The sequence below is a fragment of the Pelodiscus sinensis genome, chromosome 1 (assembly GCF_049634645.1).
Source record: "Pelodiscus sinensis isolate JC-2024 chromosome 1, ASM4963464v1, whole genome shotgun sequence".
In the NCBI taxonomy this organism is placed as follows: Eukaryota; Metazoa; Chordata; order Testudines; family Trionychidae; genus Pelodiscus; species Pelodiscus sinensis.
In genome coordinates this window covers 117187931-117210501 of record NC_134711.1, presented here as the reverse complement: position 1 = coordinate 117210501, position 22571 = coordinate 117187931, and the positions used below count along the sequence as shown (strand labels likewise).

Below are 22571 nucleotides of genomic sequence, written 5' to 3'. Positions count from 1 at the left end.
AGGAAGTCCATGGAGGGGCTGTCAGTATCCAGGAGGCCCTGCGTGAGAGCTTCCACCCTGAGGAGCATTAAGAGCCTCCCTAGTCTGCCTCATTGGGGGTTTGTGCCTCATTCCTCCCTCACATTCTTCCACTTACCCCCTCCCTAACCTCCCTTCCTGATGTAAAATAAAATACACGTATTTTCATGAACATAAACTCTCTTTATTTAACAAAACTGGGCGGTGGGGGAATGAAACTCTGATGAGTCTGGGGAAAGAAGGGGAGAAGAGAGGGTGGGAGAGGGGAGGGAGAAACTAGGGAGGAGGGAGCTAGAAGGGGGAAGCAAGGGGAAGAAGGGGGAGAGGAAACTCAGGGCTCAGGGTTGGGGGTCTCGCCGGAGCAACTTGATTTTCATGCGAACCTGCTCCAGGGTTCGCATGTGGCCTTTGGTGGCCAGGCTGGCAGCTATCCTGCCATAGACAGCCATGTTCCTCCATCTAGTGCAGAGATCATGGACGTTGTGGGCATCCTCCCAACCTAAAGAAGGTCCATGATCTCCACCCTGGTCTAGGAAGGCACCAGCCTTTTCTGGGCCCTGGCAGGCTTCTGGGAGCTGGCAGACTGCTTGTGGGGAGCGGCGGAGGGCTGGCTACCAGTGACTTGCTGTCTCATGTTTTGGGGCCACTGGGTCAGGGGCAGTGACTGCTGGCTCTGGGCTGGCAGGCTTGGAGCTGGCACAGGCACTGTGGCCAGAGTCAACCCCTTTAAGGGCTCCAAGGAGGAGGAGGGAGAGGAGTGTTCTTGGTTGATGCTGGAGTGGCCACCAGGGCACCCTGGGAAGGCTGGAGGCCTCCTATTTCGAAATAAGTGTCTACACAGCACTTATTTCGAAATAGCAATTTTGAAATTGGCATTATTCCTCGTGGAATGAGGTTTACCAATTTTGAAATAAGCCCTCCGCTATTTCAAATTAATTTCAAAATAACGGAATGGCTGTGTAGATGCTAGGATAATTATTTCAAAATATCGGCTGTTATTACAAAATAACTTTGCTTTTTAGACATACCCTAAGAGACTAGCTGCTGCAGTCTTTGGACAGAGCAATCCTCTGAACCCAAGAAGAAAAAAATCACATATTTTTGTCTAATTATGGATTTTGCCATAATTTAGGCCAAACTCTATGCACCTGAGTTTGAAGGCATCATTGCTAGGGAAAGATTTAGTTATTTTGGACTCAGGAGCCCTGGACTCCTTGCCTTGTGTTCCATCTGCAAGTCATTATCAGAGGTACATTTTGGTTCATTATTTTTAGTATTATTTTATACCATGTTACAAGATGGGAAGGGAAGCTTTCAGAGAAGGGAATAGGGCTTTAAGACTTTGGGGGAAACTATGACTTGAAGCTAATAAATGTTTCCATGTGACTAGGATGAAGGGATGAATAATTTGTACCACTGTCACAAATCATCCTGTAAGGAAGAAGGGAATGGAGTTTCCATTTAGCAGTGAAGAGGGAGCAAAGGCAATGAGAAGTGAGACCCAACCAAGAGTGGTAGGAACCAGCCTAGGATGAACCAGCAATTAATCTGCAGGAGTTCTGCTAAAAAAAGGAATAGAAATAGAACACATGTATGGAAAAGTGGGTGACTGTGCTCCCAATCTGAAATCAGAGCTCAGACTGGGTCACTATTAGGTGGTATAGTATAGTGGACTTGACCCTTGCTTAAGGTTTTTTTTCATTCTCCAGAATCTTAGCTCCCTTTCCCCCTCCCCCAACAGACTTTTAGTTCAGATTGTGAAGAAAACATAATAAAAGTGAAGCAAGAGTAAATGATACTTACTGAATCTATAAGGAGCCTGAAACAGTAGCTCTGAGATATTTGAACTACCTCTTTCATATCTGTGACTGTTAATTGAGATTCCCAGTGATGATTTAAATGTCAAGAATGTGGATTATTTCAGTCATCATGGAGGAAAGGTGAAGGAGAGTAACAGATCTGCACACCTTACCATGAGCAGGGCCACATTCTCGTGTCATATTGTTAGTACATGATGCCACTTTTTTTTTCTCCAATCAAGAAGAACCCAAGTCGAAAGGGCCAATAGGCATATTTGTGCTGTACTTGGGGGAACTAAGATGAAGAAGCCCAGAGATCATACAATCATATTAGAGTCATCATATTTTGGTGACTTGCATGGGCAAGATTTATGGGAAGAATTTCAAAGAGTAACCATCTTCTTTCTCCCAATTCTACCTGTCTAAAGTCATTAGAACCACTCCTAGAAACAATAAATGGCCAAAATTTTCAAAAGAGGTCTCAGAATGTGGCTGCCCAGTTTGAGAGCCTTGAAGATCTGAAACTACTTAGAACTTTTTAGCCAATTACTCTCAGGCTAAGATTAAAAACCTCTTTTGTTGTCAAGGGTAATTCAAAGTCCTAATTTGTAGAACAATGTCGTGATGTATCTGGAGGTATGGATGCTTCAACTTTCTGTTTATTTCAGTAAAACTAAATTTAGATTTTTCCTGTCATAATAAACTGCAATTCTTCATGGTATCAACCATGTTTCATTAATTTCTGCACAAATGATTACAGATCAGAATTGAAAAGCTTAAAAAAAGACCATTACAAATTAACAAATCAGTTAATATAAGCCAGTTATAAACAAGCAACAATCTTTTTTGCTAGAATCATAATTCAAAGCTAATTCTAGAAGAGGCAAGAATAGTAATAAATATATATCTCTATCTTTTTAACCTTTATACAGACAGCAGGAGCATTGCAAGTTAAATTTGCATTTCATAGCAGGAAACAAAACCATCCCACACAGATATGATAAATCATCAGAAGAACAATGAGATGCCCTGACACATGCATATGTTTTTTTCTAAAATCACAGAAAATGAAAATGAGACAACTCCATCTCCATTTCAAAGACTTATTAACCATAACTAAGCCTTCTGCATTAGGAGCAATCTCACTGAAATCTGAACAACTCATTCATTTCCATCAGTGATTTCCCGCTTCTTTTTTTTTTTTTTTTTGACAATTAGCTGTCCTAGTTTTAAAACAAAACTGTTTTCAGTTACATAGGTGCAAAGGGGCACAGGCTAATTTTCAGTGCTAATTTAACTAAGGCCCAAAAGAATCAGAGTTCTAGCAAACATACTGTATCGGAAATATTCATCTCGGCTACGTCTACACTGGCCCCTTCTTCGGAAGGGGCATGCTAATTTTGAACTTGGGAATAGGGAAATCCGTGGGGGATTTAAATATCTCCCGCGGGATTTAAATAAACATGGCCGCCACTTTTTTTCCGGCTTGGGGAAAAGCCGGAAAAAAGCGTCTAGACTGGCGCGATCCTCCGGAATAAAGCCCTTTTCCGGAGGATCTCTTATTCCTACCTGAAAGTATAAGAATAAGAATAAGAGATCCTCCGGAAAAGGGCTTTATTCCGGAGGATCGCGCCAGTCTAGACGCCTTTTTCCGGCTTTTCCTCAAGCCGGAAAAAAAGCGGCGGACATGTTTATTTAAATCCCGCGGGGGATATTTAAATCCCCCGTGGATTTCCCTATTCCGACTTACCTGCTTTGCATCCCTTTTCCGGAAGTTGGGGCCAGTGTAGATATAGCCCTCTAGTTTAATTCTACTGGTTCCCCAAAGACACATCAAGAATAAATCTCTTATCTTTTAAGTAGAATTGGTTAAAAATTACAATAGTTTGAGTGAAATGCCTCCAACATTTTAGTGGTGGGGGAGAATACATAAAATTCAAAGATGGAGCTTCACTTTACTGTGGACCATTTTAAACGCGCAGCATTATGCTAATACAGTCTTTTCATATGATGAAGGCTTAATCCTGCAAATACTAACCTGAAGGCTTGCTACCAGAATAGTCCCACTTGGTTTAACTGCACTATAATTTTTTGTCATTTCATAGGACTATAATCATTGTAGTAAATACTACATCTGGAAATTAGTGTTTGTAGTAGCAGACCCTTAGGTAGTTAGACACTTAAAATCAAATACAAAAAATATATAAAGTAGCTTTTTAGCTTATCAGCTTGAATAGAGGAACAGAGTCACCAGGAATTAATTTCCAGTGTACAGAAGAAACCATATGCATGCTTTTTTTATAAAGAGATGCGAGACTTTTTTTTGCATCAACATGCAGCTCCATTCATATTTAGCATTAGTTTTGACTCCATTATTCTGTAACTGAAACAGAGTAACAACAGTATGAGATATGCTAGCCACCTTAGATCAGCAGTAGGAAATGTTTCAGCCCAGACCTTTCACTTTGTGCTACATTTAAAACTTCCAGAGATTTATGTTAACAGATGAATTAGAAAATGTCAGTCCTTAAACCCTTCCTCTGGCAGTTTACAATGAAGATATGGGTGTGTTGCTTGACATGCTGGCATAATCCAGTATACTGAGGCATAAATATCTAACTGATGTTAAGGTAAGTTTTATATATATAAAATAACTGAAAACTGGACAGCTGGCAACCCTATGCTGTGTCAAAAAGGGCCAATAAAAGGAGGAAGCGAAATTTTGCATTGATGGTGGAAACTCAACATTTGGATGTTAATAATGGAACTTTTGAATTCTGAATATTCAGGTGTTTATACCAGAAGCTTAGAGGGATTGCTTTTCTTTCTAACTCTGCAAAATTAATCTGTAAATTTTATAAGAACAGATTATCAGCCATCCAGTTTCTAGATTATCAACCATCCCTGTCACAGCCAAATTCTGGAGGTGATAAATGCTTATCCAAATATTTGAGATTCTTCCAAACAGTTAATTTGAGTTTGGTTAAAGAAAGAGGTGAAATTACAGCTCAAGAAGGGTTATATTTTATTAACTGATTCTTCTAATCCCCAGAACAGCTTCACCTGTAGCTTCTCTGCTCTTTCCTCAGACTCCTAGCGGAGAAGAAGATTCTGAGACTCCCTGTCTGCCTACCTGACCAATTACTTACTCCACTCACTCCTCTTTGCTCTTCCACAGGCTCCTGATCTATAAAGCTACTGTTGAGAGGGAGAGCTGTAAAGAATGGGCATCAAATGAAGAGTTAGTTGATATTGCCATGTGGGGAATAGAAGAGGAGAGATAGAAAAGAGGGGACAGAAGTTATAATGCTGTGTTTCTCAATCTTCTTTTTATAAAGTACCCCTTTAAAAAATTATAAGTACCCCCAGTACCTACACTTTTCAGACACACAATTTTTTTTTCTACCATTGCAACACATTTGTTTAAATAACTTAATCATAGCCAGGTGGGCGATGAGATTTTTGGGTGTAAAAAGTACAAAAATAATAAAGCACTGTAAAACTTAAAACAAAAATTCAGTTTTCTCCAAATTTCAGTTGTGTTGACATAGCCCTCAGACTTCTCTCGAGTACCCCTAAGGGTACTTGAGAAACACTGCTATAATGAATGACAGAAAGCTAAGTGGAGCTCATGAGAAGAAGGAACAGACAACTTGAAGTGTGACACACATACACACTTAGGAAGAGCTCTCTGAGAAGAGGGATGGGGAACAGAGATATCTTTGACCCTCCTAAGTAAAGTGTGAATATGCTTCCCTAGTCACCTCAGTAGGAAAACAGATTTTTCATCACCCTCCTGAAGTAAAACAAAATTTCATTTCCTGTGATTTTGCAACAATGGATGCTAATTTTATATAATTATATATAAAGTTCATGAAAATTTCCCCTTAGGCTTTTCCATGGCCCACTACAAGCCAGTCTTTCCTCCTTTTTATTTAGCTAATTGGGGACTTTCATTTACTGAACTATATAAAAGGAGTTTGGGTATTAATCCAAATTAATTCTGAATTGATTCCACTGTACAATTAAATTTCATTTTATGTATGAGTGAGGACCTCACAGTAGTTAGAAATTTTCATCTGAATTGCCAATCCAAAAGCCTAACTACAAACCAATGCTTACAACAGAGAAACGCCCTGATTCCAGGCTCTCCTGAGTTATTTCAATTAGTTACCATAGTACAATCCCTCAGTGAATATGTCTGATCTTCAAGGTGTTGCATTTGCAAGAGAATGATAAAGTCAAGAGGAGGTATATCTGCTTTCCAGATTAAAGAAATTAATTAGACTGCATACATTTTTTAGTACTTAAAAAACCAAGAAGTGGGTGTTAGTTCTGTGTCATGCTATGAAACGTCAACACTGTGACCCCTTTTAATTATTTTCTTGATTCACAGAACTCCCAGATCTGCAAGAATTCCTGTATTTCATAGGCACAATGAAAAAGTCAAAAGATGACACTACAGCTTTCTGTTTATAAAGAAAAAGAACTAATGAGATTCAGGAGTTCTTTGAAAAATATAACCTCAGAGGAAGAGTGGAATGAAAGTTGCTAAAATAGAGGGATGAACATGACATTTATCTTTTTATCTGTGGATAATAGGTGTATCAATTGCAACTGAAACCGGACTTCAACACTTCTCTTTCCATATTCAGGACCAGTTTTTGAAGAAAGATTGAGATTGTTTGGTTGCCATTTTAGGAAGGAATTGCCTAAGGCCTCTGTATCGGGTGCCAGTGCAGTTTAGTCATCCTTTTTCTTTTAAGGCTAATTGATGCCCTTTTACAAAGGAGAGCTGTTCTGAGGAGAGGTAGGAAGCTCACTGCACAAGCACTAGTCTCACGTGATATTAAGCTAGGGGTGGGCAATAATTATTGGTAGGAGCCACTCTAAGATTTTGGAAAGTGGTCAAGGGCCGCACTTTTCTTTGGAGGGGATATGGGGTCTAGGATGGAGGTCGGGTGCAGAAGGGTGCATGGGGTAAGGGACTGGGGTGCAAGAGATGGTGTGAGGTCTGGGAGGGAGTTTGAGTGAAGAAGGGGGTTGTGATCTGGGTCAAGGTATTGGGGTGCAGAGTCAGGAACGGAGTGTGGGTGCAGGAGAAGATTCTGGCCTGGGGGAGGAGAAGAGGAAGAGGTACAGGGTCTGGGAGAGAGTTGTGGCCTGGGGCAGAGGAGATGCAGAGGGCTTGGATGGTGATCTGGGGGAGGGAGTTGGCGTGTGGGAAGGGCAGGGGTGCTGGCTGGGAGGTGCTTCCTTAAGTGTCTCCTGGCCAGCAGCCCTGCAGCACCACCAAGGCAGGCTGGGCTCATCTACACATCTGTTGCAGCCCCTGATCGCTTAGAACTGCAGGCTGGTCCCTCCACGTGGCTCTCAGCTGCAGGAGGGGAAGAGGCTTGCGCTGCCCCCATCCCCCAGGCCAATCTCCCAGCTCCTATTGGCTGGTTGTTCCATAGCATTTTGACTGTAAGTTGGAACTTCCTATGTAAGGGCCCTCAAAATAAGTTCCAACTTGCAGTCAAAATGCTATGGATGAATTCTAAAACCACTGAAGATTTATCTTGAACTTAATGCTGGAAATGCTGAGGAACCAAAGCTAGAATAAGTATTCATTGGGGACAGCCTGAGGGCAAAATTATTCTATTAGTCTAATACTAATAGACCTATTCCTCCATTGGACCACCTATGTACAGTTAAATATAGATACTAAGCTTTTCAGTTATATTTTGTGTAATTCAAGGGTCTTTATGTTTCTGCATGACAATCCTTTGATTTATTATACCATATTCCTGCCTAATATTTTCTTTAAATATCTGAAACAATGGCAATTTTAACTTTCTGGTTTCTAGTTTGTTGGTTAAAGTAAACTGACTGCTCCACAGTCTAATACTTCACTAATTAAAATGTTAGTTGGTGGAAAAATCAATGTTTGAAATATTATTTTCCCTTAATTTCTGTCTTCAGCAGGCAGGGAGATTTTCTGCTCTAACATTAATTTGTATGGTTAAAAATAGCAAAATTATAAGCTAAGATGTCATTCATTTTACAATCCTTTCTACTGTTTTTCTTTTTCTTTCTTTTAACAGCTTACGTTATAACTGTGGGAGAAGAGGGCAAGAGAGACACGTGGGAGTATGCCATTGGGACTTCTTACCTGGCACAGGTTTAAGTTACTTGCTGACTCAGAGTCCATGCATATGGATGTCTGGTGTTGCAACAGCTTAGCTTTTATATTGCCAAATGAACAATGCAGCCAGTGGTGCAGCTGTGTATGTCTACTCTGTAATCGCAGTACGTGCTTGCAGTTTGTGCCTACAGACCCAAGTTAGCTTTAATCTAGCAGTGGATACTGCAGCAGGGAAGCTGTGGCAGCATTGACTTCAGCAGAAGCAGTACAAACCTGCCTGGAACCCCAGGTAACCACTGGAGCAGCTAGCCCATGGTGAACCCCCCCCTGCTGCTGTGGTTTTGCTGCTCTGGTGCTTGAGATATCTAGATTAAAGCTAGAGAGATTAAAGATTTCAGCTCATTAAGAACCACATCCAGTGTGCCTCAGGTCACCTGGTGGTTCTGTTAGTTTCCCACAGATTCTTGAGATACACTATCAGATTCCAGGTAAAGCATCAAATTATAATTAATGTGAATGTATGTGAGCATGTGTATATATACACATACGTAAAATGGAATGCAAATACAATACATTATTTTTAAACAGAGATTTGAATAAATTGCTGTTTTGGCTGTTGCTGGTTGAAGTCTAAGTGTTTGCTGACTGTTTCAGAGAAAGAGAAATTCACAAAGATACATGGATAGGAAAGTTAAACTGTCTCTTCATTTATTTTACTTTGGTTGTTTGCAATTTTTGTTTTTCTTGCAGAGTTTCCCCAAGACATGTTCCCTCCCTGCCTGGATTGAGAAGAGGGATGTTGTAGAGTTAATATATCAGCTTTGCACCATCCTAGGATTTCTTTTACGCAATGTAAATAACAAGTGTGACAGCTAAGAAGGCTTTCTGGCTGCTTTGTATTGGTTTCATGGCAAAAAGCAGCCAAAGCATAAGTGAGAATTAAGATAATAATGACTGTATTTTAAGGCATAAATATTATAGAGGGGCAGCATGGTCTAGAGGACAGGGCACAAGACTGTGACTCAAGACAACTGAATTCTACTTCCAGTGCCTGCCACTGACACACCATGTGATCCTTGACAAGTCACTTCATGCCACCTTTTGTCTGTCTTATCTATTTATATTGTTGACTTATCAGGACATGACATTCTCATACTTTGTGTATACCATGCCTAGCACCATGCGGCCCATGTCCTGATTGAGGTTTCCAGGGGGTTCTTATTATATCATTAATTAATATGGCAGATTTCAGATGTGTCTACATCAGCTCTGCATATTCTCACTTTTCAGTGTTTAATCCCTCATCACTAATACTGTGCAATAAAAATGTTAGCTTTTTGCACAGAATTATTGACAGGCATAGTGAAAGGGATAGCAAAGATATATTTGACGTAGAAAATAGTTTCAGTTCACCAAGAGCAAGCTCTTCTCCACACTGCAGTGAGCTGCAAAACTCCCATTTACTTCCGTAGTGCTCGATGAAGCACTATGCTGTTTTCAGGGAATAATAACTTCAAAAAAATATGACTGATGTCGGGGCTTCGGGAAGTACTGAAAGCATCAAGGAAAAACTAAGTGTGTGTGACATGATCCCTATAAAAACACAAATATAAGAGGATAAAAAAAAAGGAAAGCAAAGCTTAAAGGATGCCAGGATTAGGACTGTCAAAATTGGTAATGGAAATTATGATAAATTATTCAGAGTAGGGAAGACAATAGGGCCAAAATGTTCAAACTTCGGGAAATAAATTAAGGCAACTGAATAACTGATTTTATTCAAAGGGCCTGAGTACCTGACTTACCTGCTGAAGTCAAATTGTAGGCAACAAGCTTTGTAAAATTTGGCCCTCAGGGACCTTTTATTCAGAGGTGCCGAACACCCAACATTCCAGTTGGAATCAATGATACCCATAGGTTTTGATTACATCTGAAACCCAGGCTTAATTCCTGTCAGGAACATGGTGACTTAAACTTTATTCCACTCTGTCTTATGTATCTTTCCTCATTTCTTATGAGAAATCATCTGCCACAAATAGAAAATATCCAGAAGAGACCAGTAGAAAGCTAAACATTTTAATAAATTACATCCGTATTACATTGTATTTATTACACACACATAACTTTATGTTAAAAGAATATCATTAATAGTATAAAGTCAAACGTTTGGAAGCTAAAAATTTCCAGAATTAAGGTTGCCCATACAATCTTATTTTGCCCCCCTTGTGCATATGCATTATGATCTCATCTTTAAATATACACTATTTTTCCATGGACCCTGCTATCTCATTCAGTGCACAGACGGGACAGAATAGGTGAGAAAAACAGAAGAGAGGAGGAGAAATCCTGCCCAAATTAAGTCAATTTCAAAGAGGAAGGGTTCATTCTACTTTCCAGGATTTTACCCCAAAATGTTACTAATGGCTCGTGTACTGCAGCAGATTTCAGGCATGGGATTCTTTTAAGTGCCGGTGTTTCACTTCCAGGTTGGCACTTCAGGAGTGGCATACCAGGATGATGGAGTACGCTTTGCCCCATCTGGTATGCTGGGCAGCACTGAGGCAGGTAAAAGATGAAATCAGAATGGAGGACTGGTAAAAACAAATCCATTTTGTAAAGAGTGAATCTTGTCTGACAAAGCTGTTGGTATTTTTTGAAAAAGGAGATAATGCAGTGAGCAGACAGGGTGAAATCAAGGACATAATCTGTTTGGATTATGAAGATTAAAAGGCATTTGACATAGTTCCGCATACTGCATAAGTTCAGAAGCACAGGACAGAAAGCACTGCCCTTGAGTGGATGCAAAGCTGGGTTAGGTGACCAAAGACAGACTGCACGGATTGAAAGTTATGAGTTAATAAAACAAAGAAAGTCAAGGGCTAGGATATTGCAGGAATTAGTATTGAGGGTCACTCTTTTTACTGAACACTTAGTTTACAGGAAGTTGTTTTATGAGTTTCATGCAGTTTAGCAAGTAGAATGTTATAGGATAAGAAAAAAGAGTTTGAAATTTAAAAAAAACAATACAAATTATACAAATACACAACGGCTACATCTACACTGGCATCCCTTCCGGAAAAGGGATGCTAATGTATCAGTTTGGAATAGGCAAATCCGCGGGGGATTTAAATATCCCCCGCGGTATTTGCATTAACATGGCTGACGCTTTTTTCCGGCTTGGAGATAAGCTGGAGAAAAGCTCCAGTCTAGACGTGATTCTCCGGAAAATAAAGCCTTTCAAGTAGGAATAAGAGATCATCCAGAAAAGGCTTTATTTTCCGGAGAATCACATCTAGACTGGCGCTTTTCTCCGGCTTATCTCCAAGCCGGAAAAAAGCGGCAGCCATGTTAATGCAAATACCGCAGGGGATATTTAAATCCCCCGCGGATTTGCCTATTCCAATGTGCTACATTAGCATCCCTTTTCCGGAAGGGATGCCAGTGTAGACACAGCCAACATGTTTACAGTACGTAGAATAGGGAAAACACCTGGAAATGACAGACGAATAATGGAATAAAATTATGAAAAAGAAAATGTAGAAGGAATATCAGGACAAATATCCTGGTGATAAAGTATATTAGTCTGTAGAACAGCCTTCCAATGGGAATGCTTAAAAGCCCTATTATTTGATTGGACTTGTAGAAAGTTCACTACAGAGAATATTCCAGCACTGGGCCCCAGGAGATGAACAAGATGACTTTATCAAATTCTGAGGCAAGAACCATATATTTGTTCAGTGTTTGTATTGTGTCTAGTATCAGAAGGGTAGCCGTGTTAGTCTGAATCTGCAAAAGCGGTGAGGAGTCCTGTGGCACCTTATAGACTAACAGAAGTGTTGGAGCATAAGCTTTCATGGGCAAAGACCTACTTCGTCAGATGCATGTAGTGGAAATTTTCAGAGGCAGATATAAATATGCAGGCCAGAATCAGGCTAGAGATAACGAGGTGAATCCAATCAAGGAGTATGAGGCCCACTTCTAGTAGCTGATCTGGAGGTGTGAATACCAAGAGAGGATTCATTACCTAATTGGATTCACCTCGTTATCTCTAGCCTGATTCTGGCCTGCATATTTATACCTGCCTCTGAAAATTTCCACTACATGCATCTGATGAAGTGGGTCTTTGCCCATGAAATCTTATGCTCCATCACTTCTGTTAGTCTATAAGGTGCCACAGGACTCTTCGCCGCTTTTGTATTGTGTCTGACACTAATGAGGTTGTGGTCCATGACTGGGGCTCATAGGTGCTACTGCAATACAAATAAATAATAATAGGATCTTTTCTATTTTTAATTTCTCTGGCCCACATCTTGATGTCTTTGTCCATTTCTTACTTAAGCAAAATTTGTATTGCAGCCAATGTGCCTAAGGTAGTTAAATAAGGTTGGCTCAATTTGAGTGAGCAGAGAATGATTTAAGGTCTTCAGGAGTTTCCCTCATTGTTACAGACGCTCAACAATTTCTCAGAAATTGGACCCGTTGGAGTTTTGCTGTGTGTAAGGGGTAAGGTCTAGACCCTTCATGGTACTTGAGCCCCCAACTCCCACTGAAATCAATGGGAATCAGGCATGAAATACCCTGAGCAACTGGGCCTATGTAAAACAGAATAAGAACTTTAGGACTTGACTCAAGAATTCTAAACAGTAGCATTAAGCCATCAGAACAAGCTATGGCTGCAGTCCAAAAGACAAAAACTGTGAGGATAGATATATAAACTAAGACAAAGAATGAATTTCTAAAAAAATAACACTGTTTGAGAACTCTGTAAGGAACTTGCACTAAACTACATTTAGAATATGACTAATTTTTTATCATTGTGCACTAGAAATGGCAATTAGGCTATTGAAAAGGACCAAGAAGGATAAAAACAGATTGGTAGGAGTACTAAAATATATGGAAAGAGTGGAAAAATTAGGATTGTATAGGTAGGGGAATAGAAGCTTGTGAGAGGCTTTGGCAGACACAAAATGTAGAGACATAGTTATAGGAGGCCAAATCCTGCTCTCTGTTATACTAGTGCAATTCCACTGAAGTCAGTTGGTCTACATGGGCTTGGTCTAAAGAAAAACCAAGCACTCACAACTATAGCTGAAGTCAATCGAAGCCACACATGCTCAGCCCTGCTGAGAATCAGGTCCCATGGATCTAAAAAAAGAAAAGAAAAGAAAAAGAAAGATTCTTCTTAACAGTCACTAACTTAAATTGCTTCTCTTAAGATAAGAGAGTCTGTACCTTCCTCCTTCTCCTCTTTTAGGGAAGACTCAGATTGGGTCTCAAGAAGCACTAGAGCTAAGAGGCTGTAAGAATCTCACACTTTGACTCGGGAAGATTGGGTCACTGGAATCCATTCAGCTTTTCTCTTACTATTGGGGTGTGTCTAGACTACATGGCTCCGTCGACAGAGCCATGTAAAGTAGTTTACCCGACATAGTCAATGAAGCAGGGATTTAAATAATCCCCACTTCATTAAAATAAACATGGCCACCGCGCTGTGCCGACAATCAGCTGATCATCGGCACAGCGCGGCAATCTAGACACAGATCGGTCAACAAGGGAAGCCTTTGTCGACTGCTCCCTTATGCCTCATGAAATGAGGTTTACAGGAGCAGTCGACAAAGGCTTCCCTTGTCGGCAGATCCGCATCTTGACTGCTGCACTGTGCCAGATCAGCTGGTTGTCTGCACAGTGTGGCGGCCATTTTTATTTTAATGAAGCAGGGATTATTTAAATCCCCGCTTCATTGACAATGTCGGGTAAACTAATTTACATGGCTCCGTTGACGGAGCCATGTAGTCTAGACTCACCCTTAGAGTCCTACTACTGGGGACTCTAGATTCTCTTATGGTGAGGAGAGCAGACATAGAAAGTGCTCCATGAATGGAGGGCTACTTGTCTTAGTAGATGGGGTTGACATTAAGGTGACTATTTTCAAAATCAAAATTAAGAACAGTTTTCTGGCAACATTTCTTAGGCTTGTGAAAACGTGTGGGAGCTCTACATTCTGAGTGTTCTACGGCAGACAAGTTCCAGGTAGAGCCACAGAAAAGATGAAAGTCTCTGTCTCTTTCTGTCATCTCATTCCTCCCTGTAGTTTTGATCTTAGAAAGGAGGGAAACAAGAAATAGTAACTGTCAGGAAACCACCCCTCCTTTCCCAAGCTCTACAAAGGACCAGAGCAGATATGCTTAGCACAAAATATATGTTCACTACATGGTGAGAGTGAGACTACTGTCGCAATCTGAAATATTTTGTACACGTAAGACATACAAACATTGGCTAATTCTGAAAAAAACAAAATGAATTGACAGCATTTTGTTTCATCAAATAATTAAATGAAAAACTGGACATTTTTGAGTGTCCCGAAAGAAATTCTTATATGACATATACTAATTACATAACACACACTTGCTGCTCTAGGTGTATCACAATGTAAGTTAGTCCATAGAAGGACTAGATGTCTGGTAGAGGGACAAAGGAAAGGGACATGCATGAGTGTTTCAGTTAAGGCAGTTCACATGTGAACATCCCTTAGAGTAGAAAAAGATAGATGTGCCATTTTGTGTTGTTAGATATTTTGGTCTGGAACCCTTAACATTCAAAAACAAATGTTACCTCCTGGTTAAGACAAACATGTCTTCGGAGATAGTTAACTGACTATCAGTGACTGACAGGAATCTAAAGGAATTCGGGTCAGGAAGAGCACACTCATTTTCTAGCCAGAGTTGTTTGGCATTGTACATTTATCCAATACAGGTACTTTATTGGGAGAAGAGGAGTGAATTTCAAGCATAAGGCATAGGCCACTGCAGGAGGAAGAGTAGCAGATTTAGTGGACCACTGGACACACAACAAAGCCTATAGCCAAGATTTGCAAAAGCCAGTGCTTAAATTAGGCTTCTAATTGCCCTGTGTGCCATTATTTTCAAAATCAGAAGCCTGAAATTAAGCTCCAAATTTAGGCATCTGTATAATTTTCCAAGGTGCTGAGCACCCAACATTTCCTACTGAGTACAGTCATCTTGTAAATCAGGCTAATTATGAGGCACCCATGTTTTTAAAATCTAGGCCTATATTTTTATGTTGGGATAGATGCCTATTTTTTCATTTCCCCGTACGTTTTTAGCAACAAGAAAAAAAAAAGATTGTTCCCAAAACATCTCCATGATAACTATGCATAGCTCTAAACATTATAATGGCATGATTCAAAGATCCTAACAACATTTTGGATTGAGAATGACCTTTACAAATACATTTTTGTTCTTTTTAGGAGTAAAAAGAATCTGTGTACATTACACTCAGCCTGAGACTTGGGCTGCTACTGCTTTGCTTTTCATCATTTTCATGCCTATTCTCATTGTTATTGTATTGCTTTCATCTTCAATAAACAGAATATTTTTATAAAACATCTTCTTGTATCTGCAATTCGAGATTCCCTGTGACTTGGCATAATTCAAAGAACTCTATTCTAAGTTACTGACCTACCTCAGATCTTCTTGCTTTCTGGTTGTTGCTTGCATTTTTCAGTAGTAAGAAAGTGACAGTAATATATATAACCTGGGTTGGCATGTAGCTTTTCATTCTACTCTTACAGTTGGACTGCCAAACACTGAGTGACAAGAAGAAAACAAAGCTAACAAAGAGAAGAAGGAAAAATTGCATGACATAAAGAAATAAGAAATGAAAAATGATAAAATTCAGGCAAGCATTTTAAAAAATCCTTAAAAGAATGGCAGGATTTGATTTTGCAGTGCTGGCTTACAGCCAGGTAACTGTCTGGAGAGGAAACCAACTGAAGCAGATACACCTAAGAAAAATGTTGATTGTGTATATGTTTATAAGGCAAAAAGTAATCCAAAGAAAATAAAAAGACCCATCAAAGATGGTAGAATGTTATGCTTTTAACCCCGTCAGTTGGGCATGTAAAAGAAATGTTTCCATTTCTCTCTTTTGCTTTTAAAAGAAGAGATTGATATTCTACAGTAAGACTAGTGGTTTGAGGACTGATCTGTGAGCCAGGAATTTCTGATCCCAGCTCTGCTACAGACTTTTTCTACAGACTTTGGAGACTCACATAGGGCTTGTCCTTGCAGTTCTCCTTCAGGCAAAACTCTCATGGGTCTTCTCATCAGAATGGCCCTTGAAATGGTTTGGTTTAGTGAACCAGGTCAAATGGGAAGAAAGGATTGGCCACTGGCAACCAACTCTCCACCGCTCCCCAGGAGCAGTCTACCAGCTCCCAGGAGCCTGCCAAGGCCCAGAGAAGGCGGGGCACCTTCCTAGTCCAGGGTGGAGATCATGGACCTTATTCAGGTTGGGGGGATGCCCCCAACGTCCATGATCTCTGCACTAGATGGAGGAATGCAGCCATCTATGGCAGGATAGCTGCCAGCCTGGCCACCAAAGGCCACATGCGAACCCAGGAGCAGGTTCACATGAAAATCAAGTTGATCTGGTGAGACCCCCAACCATGAGCCCTGAGCTTCCCCTCCCCCTTCTTCCCCTTGCTTTCCCCTTCCAGCTCCCTCCTCCCAGGTTTCCTCCTCCCCTCTCCCACCCTTTCTCTTCCCCTCTCCCGCCTCTTTTCCCAGTCTCACCAGAGTTTCACCTCCCCCCCAGTTTTGTTAAATAAAGAGAGCTTGTGTTCATGAAAATATGTGTATTTTATTTTACATCAGGAAGGGAGGTTAGGGAGGGAGTTAGGGATGGGGACGTGAGGGAGGAATGAGGCATAAGCCCCCAATGCGGCAGACCAGGGAGGCTCTTAGTGCTCCTCAGGGTGGAAGCTCTCCTGCAGGGCCTCCTGGATACTGACAGCCTCCCGGATGGCTTGCCTAGATCTGGCCCCTGAGGTTCAGGGATTCCCCTCACATTGGGGAACCTGTGCTGGCACTCCAGCCCCACTGCCACCCTCTCATAGGGCTGGAGCACACAAAATCTACTCATCTGGTTCCCCACCCCCCCAGGCTCTGGTATGTGAGGGGAATATGAGCAATGTCTTTTTCCTTCTCATTTTGCTGCTCACTTTTGTATGTAGCCCCCGACTGATTTTTCTGTGGCTCAGTGATCCCCGATCCCAAAAACAGGTTTCTCACCCCTGAGTTAAACTAATGGAAATAGAATCTGGCCCATAATATAATGAAAAAATTCATTGCTAAAATGCTTTCACTTGCATGTGTGTGCATGCAGACACACACACACACACACACACACACGGAGCAACTGTAGCACATTTTTATTTTTAATTCTTTCCATCCCATTTGATGGAGAGCTATGTCTCCATGATTGGACTTCTTCTTAAAAATGTTTTTAAAGTTATAAAATCTGTCCATGTTTTTTAGCAGCAGCTAACATGGCAATCCTGTGATGAGACAGCCACTTCCTTATGTTCAATAGAGTTCCTCTTCCATAATTCCAGAAGAATACATGTTGCAGGTGAAGGTTATCAAATTTGGTATTCCCTAGTCAGGGACTTCATCCTCTTCCTGTACTTCAACAGGGATCATGAGAGCTCTCATAATTCATCATGCTTACAATAAATGTTAAGATCAATCCGGCCATTGTGGTTTGTGCTTGGCCCTAGTCTAGGTGCACAAAGGGCACAAAAAACCTCAACCCTGCATGCACTTTGTGAAAAGAAGTCCAGATAGTCTTCCTTCAAAAATATAACAGAGCCAAAGAAATCCTACATCTGTGTTCAATTTATATGAAACACTTGTTTCCGAAACCACTGCATAATAACCACAGGTAAATGTTGGCTTTTTAACGGCTACCAATACATGTATTCCTCTCTCATCCCCATTATTTCCTGTAGATTCCACACCATTTTTGTATATTGGTACAAAAATAAGTAATCTTTCTGTTTTTCTTACAGATATCCAAGCAGAGTTGTAAGAAGCCAATTAAGTTTGTATTCTAAGCTTCATTGGCATCTGAAAGCCTGAATCATAAGAACATTTGGTTCTCTGGAATTTGGATTTCTTAGGAGGGAACCAATGCCAGAACTAACCAGAGCTACTGCCAGTTGTTTTTCAAATCTACAGCAGCAGCAATTACAAATTAAGGATCAATATCTGATCAGATTCTTATTATGAGAAATACAGACTCAGAGGTAGGTAAAGCATCTGGTCTTTAGCACTCAGACACCTACCCCTCTGCCATGTCAGCCATTCTCCAAAGACAGGAGTAGGATGCTTTGAGGGTAACTCCAGGACTTAGAGAGAGGGGATGAGAGTTAAGGAAGCATCTTAGCTGGAGACTCAAATTTTACATAACTCATTTCTATGGATTCTAAACTTCCAAATGAATCAACATGACTGATAAGGCATCAGCCCTTGCAAACAAACCCAACAGAGCTTGGTTCATGTAATCCTTACTGATTGAACCTTGAAGGATCACTTTGGACCACTTTGGTGATGCCAAGTATTGCTGTAGAGTGAAGCTGATTCAAATGATCTGGTTCTTTGTATTCCAAATAAGTATTCTTAAACCCACCTACAGAGGGTGAAACTGCTGAGGATGGTGCAGAACCTGAAGCACTGGATTGTTCTAATTGTCAGGACAGCTTCAGAATTACTCTCACAGGGTATGTCTACACTACCCCGCTAGTTCGAACTAGCGGGGTAATGTAGGCATACCGCAATTGCAATGAAGCCCGGGATTTGAATTTCCCGGACTTCATTTGCATAAGCGGGGCGCCGCCATTTTTAAATCCCCGCTCGTTCGAACCCCATGTCGCGCGGCTACACGCAGCACGAACTAGGTAGTTCGAACTAGGCTTCCTAGTCTGAACTACTGTTACTCCTCATTCCACGAGGAGTAACGGTAGTTCGGACTAGGAAGCCTAGTTCGAACTACCTAGTTCGTGCCGCATGTAGCCGCGTGGCACGGGGTTCGAACGAGCGGGGATTTAAAAATGGCGGCACCCCGCTTATGCAAATGAAGCCCGGGAAATTCAAATTCCGGGCTTCATTTGCAAGTGCGGTATGCCTACATTACCCCGCTAGTTCGAACTAGTGGGGGAGTGTAGACATATCCACAAATACTAAGATCTCCTAGGGTACAGAGAAATATTGCATAAAGAAACTCCTTCATGTCCATAAACTTGAGAGGCTAGATTGTGACTATTCCTCACATGGATGCCAGTGAAACCCAAAATTCAAAGAACTTTATATTCCAACCAATTCCCAACATACAAGGAGTAGTGACCGACCTCCTTGAATGGGGTGTTGCCACCCCAAAGAAGATAGATTCTCCCTGCTGCCCCATGGCAACCTCAGCGGTCAACCAGCTGTGAATCAGGGTGCACTCTCCACCACCCTAATAATTGGAGCGGTGTGTGCACTCCTTGGTGCTCCAGGAAAAATTTTGCCTCAGTTAGACACAGTCTTTGTCCCCAGCAGTGCCTTTAAGTCACAGTCTGAACTCACAGGAATATACATGAGTTGGGTTCCTTACAACGTGTGTGTCACCATTGTATTCTAAGGACCTTTCATCCTTGGTCTACTGTTGGCCTTCATAACGTGCTTCATGCTTAGGCACTCATATAGCCTCTGTGCCTCTATAAAATGGGGAGAGTAGTGCTGCCCTGCCTCTCAGGGGTGCTGTGAGGATTCATTAATGAATGTATGTAACATACTTTGAAGATGAAAAGCTCACTAAGTTCTAAGTCTTATTAATCATTTATTATTGTTGTTTCCTCAAATAGCATGTATTTTAAAGAAACAATGATTTTCTTTTGTCTAATTCCCTCTTCACTTGGCACCACTAAGACTATCCAGACAAAAAACTGTTTCGGTTTTGCAGCTCAGCACCGATTTTGAGAGGCTTTGCTTATCCATTCTTTCATGCTGGGTTATCGTAAATGATTTCCAAGGAGCCCTCGTGCCTCCACAGAATGGCTTTCTAAATCTCCACTCAAAAAGTTAACTGCCAGCCAGGCCACCAGAATGGAACACAGAATGGAAGAAGCATTCCACTTTCCAAATACAGTAATTGATTTAGCAGCAGTTTAAAACAATGTTGAGCATTGTCAAGGATAAGTTCCTTCGTGGCAGTAAATCAAGTTCCCCAAGATGGATTACATGCTAACCACATACTATCTAAAAATCTCAAGAGTTGTTTATTGTTCGTCAATTTATGATAGCTTTGTTAGAGGACTGCATATGAGACATCTCTGGAGTATGAGAAGAAACAGAGATAAATAGCATACAAACTATATTGAACAAATCATTACATTATATTGTGGAAACCTAAGCATAGAATGCAGATAACCCTTTTATGTGTGCTGCCTTATTGAACAATAATCACTCTGTAATGTTTCAAATATTTAAATCATATTTATAATAACACATTTTAATGCAACATCCCTCATAAAGTTCTCAAGGTATTTTACAGGATGCATAAAGCATGGAAAAATACAAAATTTTAAAATGCAGATTCACCTACCGCAGGGCCTTTGAGCCAATCTAATGAGGAAGATATACAAAAGTCTAAGCTGACAGTTTAACTATTTAAGTAGTGTATATAATAATTCAAACACATTTTAAGATATCCTTCATTATAAACCCATTCTTTAAATATTTGGGCTAGGTTGTATAAGTGCTTATTTTCAGTTTACAGTTATGGCCAGAAACAAGGACACTTTTTGGTTCCTTTTTTAGACTCTTTCCCTTAAATGCTTTCAGGGCCCCAGCTTAAAGATAAATTATTGCTTTTTTTAGTTCCCTTGCAGAATGTGTTCCATAACAATACTTTGGCAATACGGATCAAGAAACATGGAGCAGTAGATGGGTTATAGGACTCAAAGACAGACGATCTTAGTTCTGGCCCTACTAGCAACTTAATGTATTAGCTAGGATGCTTCACTTCTCTGTGCCTCAGTTTCACCATTTATAAAAATGGGGCTAATTCTATTTGTGTCTCTTTATACACTTTTAGATATCTATGGATGGAACATGTTACATTACTTCACGTTAGTATTATTACTATTGTGAACGTTGGGGGGAAAAGTGGAAGACTGTAGAGAGATTGGTAATGGGATACAGAGCTTTCATTTCTGTAAGTCACTGGCTTAGCCCAGGGTCTCCATTCATGAATGCACTAGCCTAAATTCATCCTTATTTAAGACAGCACGAAATGATGATTATCAAAATCAGGGACCAGATTGGTACCATCGGATCAGTGACTTGTGTGATATGAAATGGTGATCTCACCCCTCTTCACAGTGGACTAGTGTCTTCACAATGTACTTAATAGACTCCAGGTTATGGGTCCTAATCTTTTTTTTTTATTTGTCATAACAGAGAAGGAAATTGACTGCAATAGGTCAGGTTGAAATACTGCACTGCTGCTATTATAATCCATCTTTCCCTTTCCATCTGTTAATACCTTTTTTCAAAACATGAATACCGTTTTTCATGCTCGCATTTCACTCAGAGATGACTTTTTAAAATGTTTTAACTGAAAGTGTTCAGTTTTGAGTCTTGCAAGTTTTCTGTAATATCATAATTAACACATTGGTTCATATGTTTCAATCAAAAATGGTTTGGATGTATAAGACAACAACAGTTGAATAGACTTTGCTCAAACTTGACCTGTTCTGTAGATCTGATTAAGTTCTAAATAGCAATTCGGGTTTGTATTAAATTGCAGGGCTGAGTATTTTTCTAGGTGACTGGCATTCTTCTGCCACCTCAAAAGGTCATCAAGTCCAGTCCCCTGCCCTCATGGCAGGACCAAATACTGTCTAGATCATCCCTGATAGACATTTATCTAACCTACTCTTAAATATCTCCAGTGATGGAGATTCCACAACCTCCCTGGACAATTTATTCCAGAGTTTGACTACCCTGACAGTTAGGAACTTTTTCCTAATGTCCAACCTAAACCTCCCTTGTTGCAGTTTAAGCCCATTGCTTCTTGGTCTATCCTCAGAGGTCAAGTTGAACAAGTTTTCTCCCTCCTCTTTATGGGTATGTCAACACTACAGCACTAATTTGAACTAACATAGTTCGAATTAGTTAATTCGAACTAAGCTAATTCGAATTAGAGCATCTAGACTTAAAAACTAGTTCAAATTAGCGTTTTGCTAATTCAAACTAGCATGTCCACATTGAGTGGACCCTGAACCAAGGTTAAGGATGGCCGGAAGCAGTGCCAGCAGGGCATCAGATTAGGACTTAGAGTGTGGAGCTGCTGTCTCAGGCTAGCTGAGGGCTGTGCTTAAAGGGACCTGACCCCCACCTTGGACAGACAGTTCTCAGGGGTTCCCTGCTCGCTTGTCTAACTCGATGAGGGACAGCAAAGCAGTCCTGGCTTGGAGTGCCCTGAATGCTCACACTCGGCACATCACAGCACTTGGCCATCAGCCCGGCTGCACTTGCCGCAGGCTGCCATCCGGGGAGGGGGTCAATCGGGGGGCTGCAGGAGAGCTTCCACCCCAAGGAGCCCGCAGAGCCACCCCAGTCCTCCCCATTGGGGGCTCGTACCCCATTCCTCCCTCACCTCCTTCCACTTAGCCCTCCCTAGCCCCCCTTCCTGATGTACAAAATGAAGGACACGTGTGTTCAAAAATAGAAACTCTATTGAACAAAACTCGGGGAGACTGGGAAAAGGAGGTGGGAGGGGGAAGA

At 41.0% G+C, this 22571-nt stretch overlaps 1 long non-coding RNA gene across 2 annotated transcripts in view; it reads left to right on the top strand.

Moving 5' to 3' along the window:
- Positions 1 to 10994, top strand: part of LOC112545499 (uncharacterized) — a 117094-nt gene extending 106100 nt beyond the window's left edge. Inside the window, exons 4-5 of one of the 2 annotated variants that reach the window (XR_012895965.1) lie at positions 7904 to 7980; positions 8695 to 10994. This is a non-coding gene — a long non-coding RNA (uncharacterized LOC112545499). Of the gene's footprint in view, positions 1 to 7903 lie in introns of both variants that reach the window. The other variant, XR_012895962.1, reaches the window with a different exon arrangement.
- Positions 10995 to 22571: the final 11577 nt, after the last annotated feature.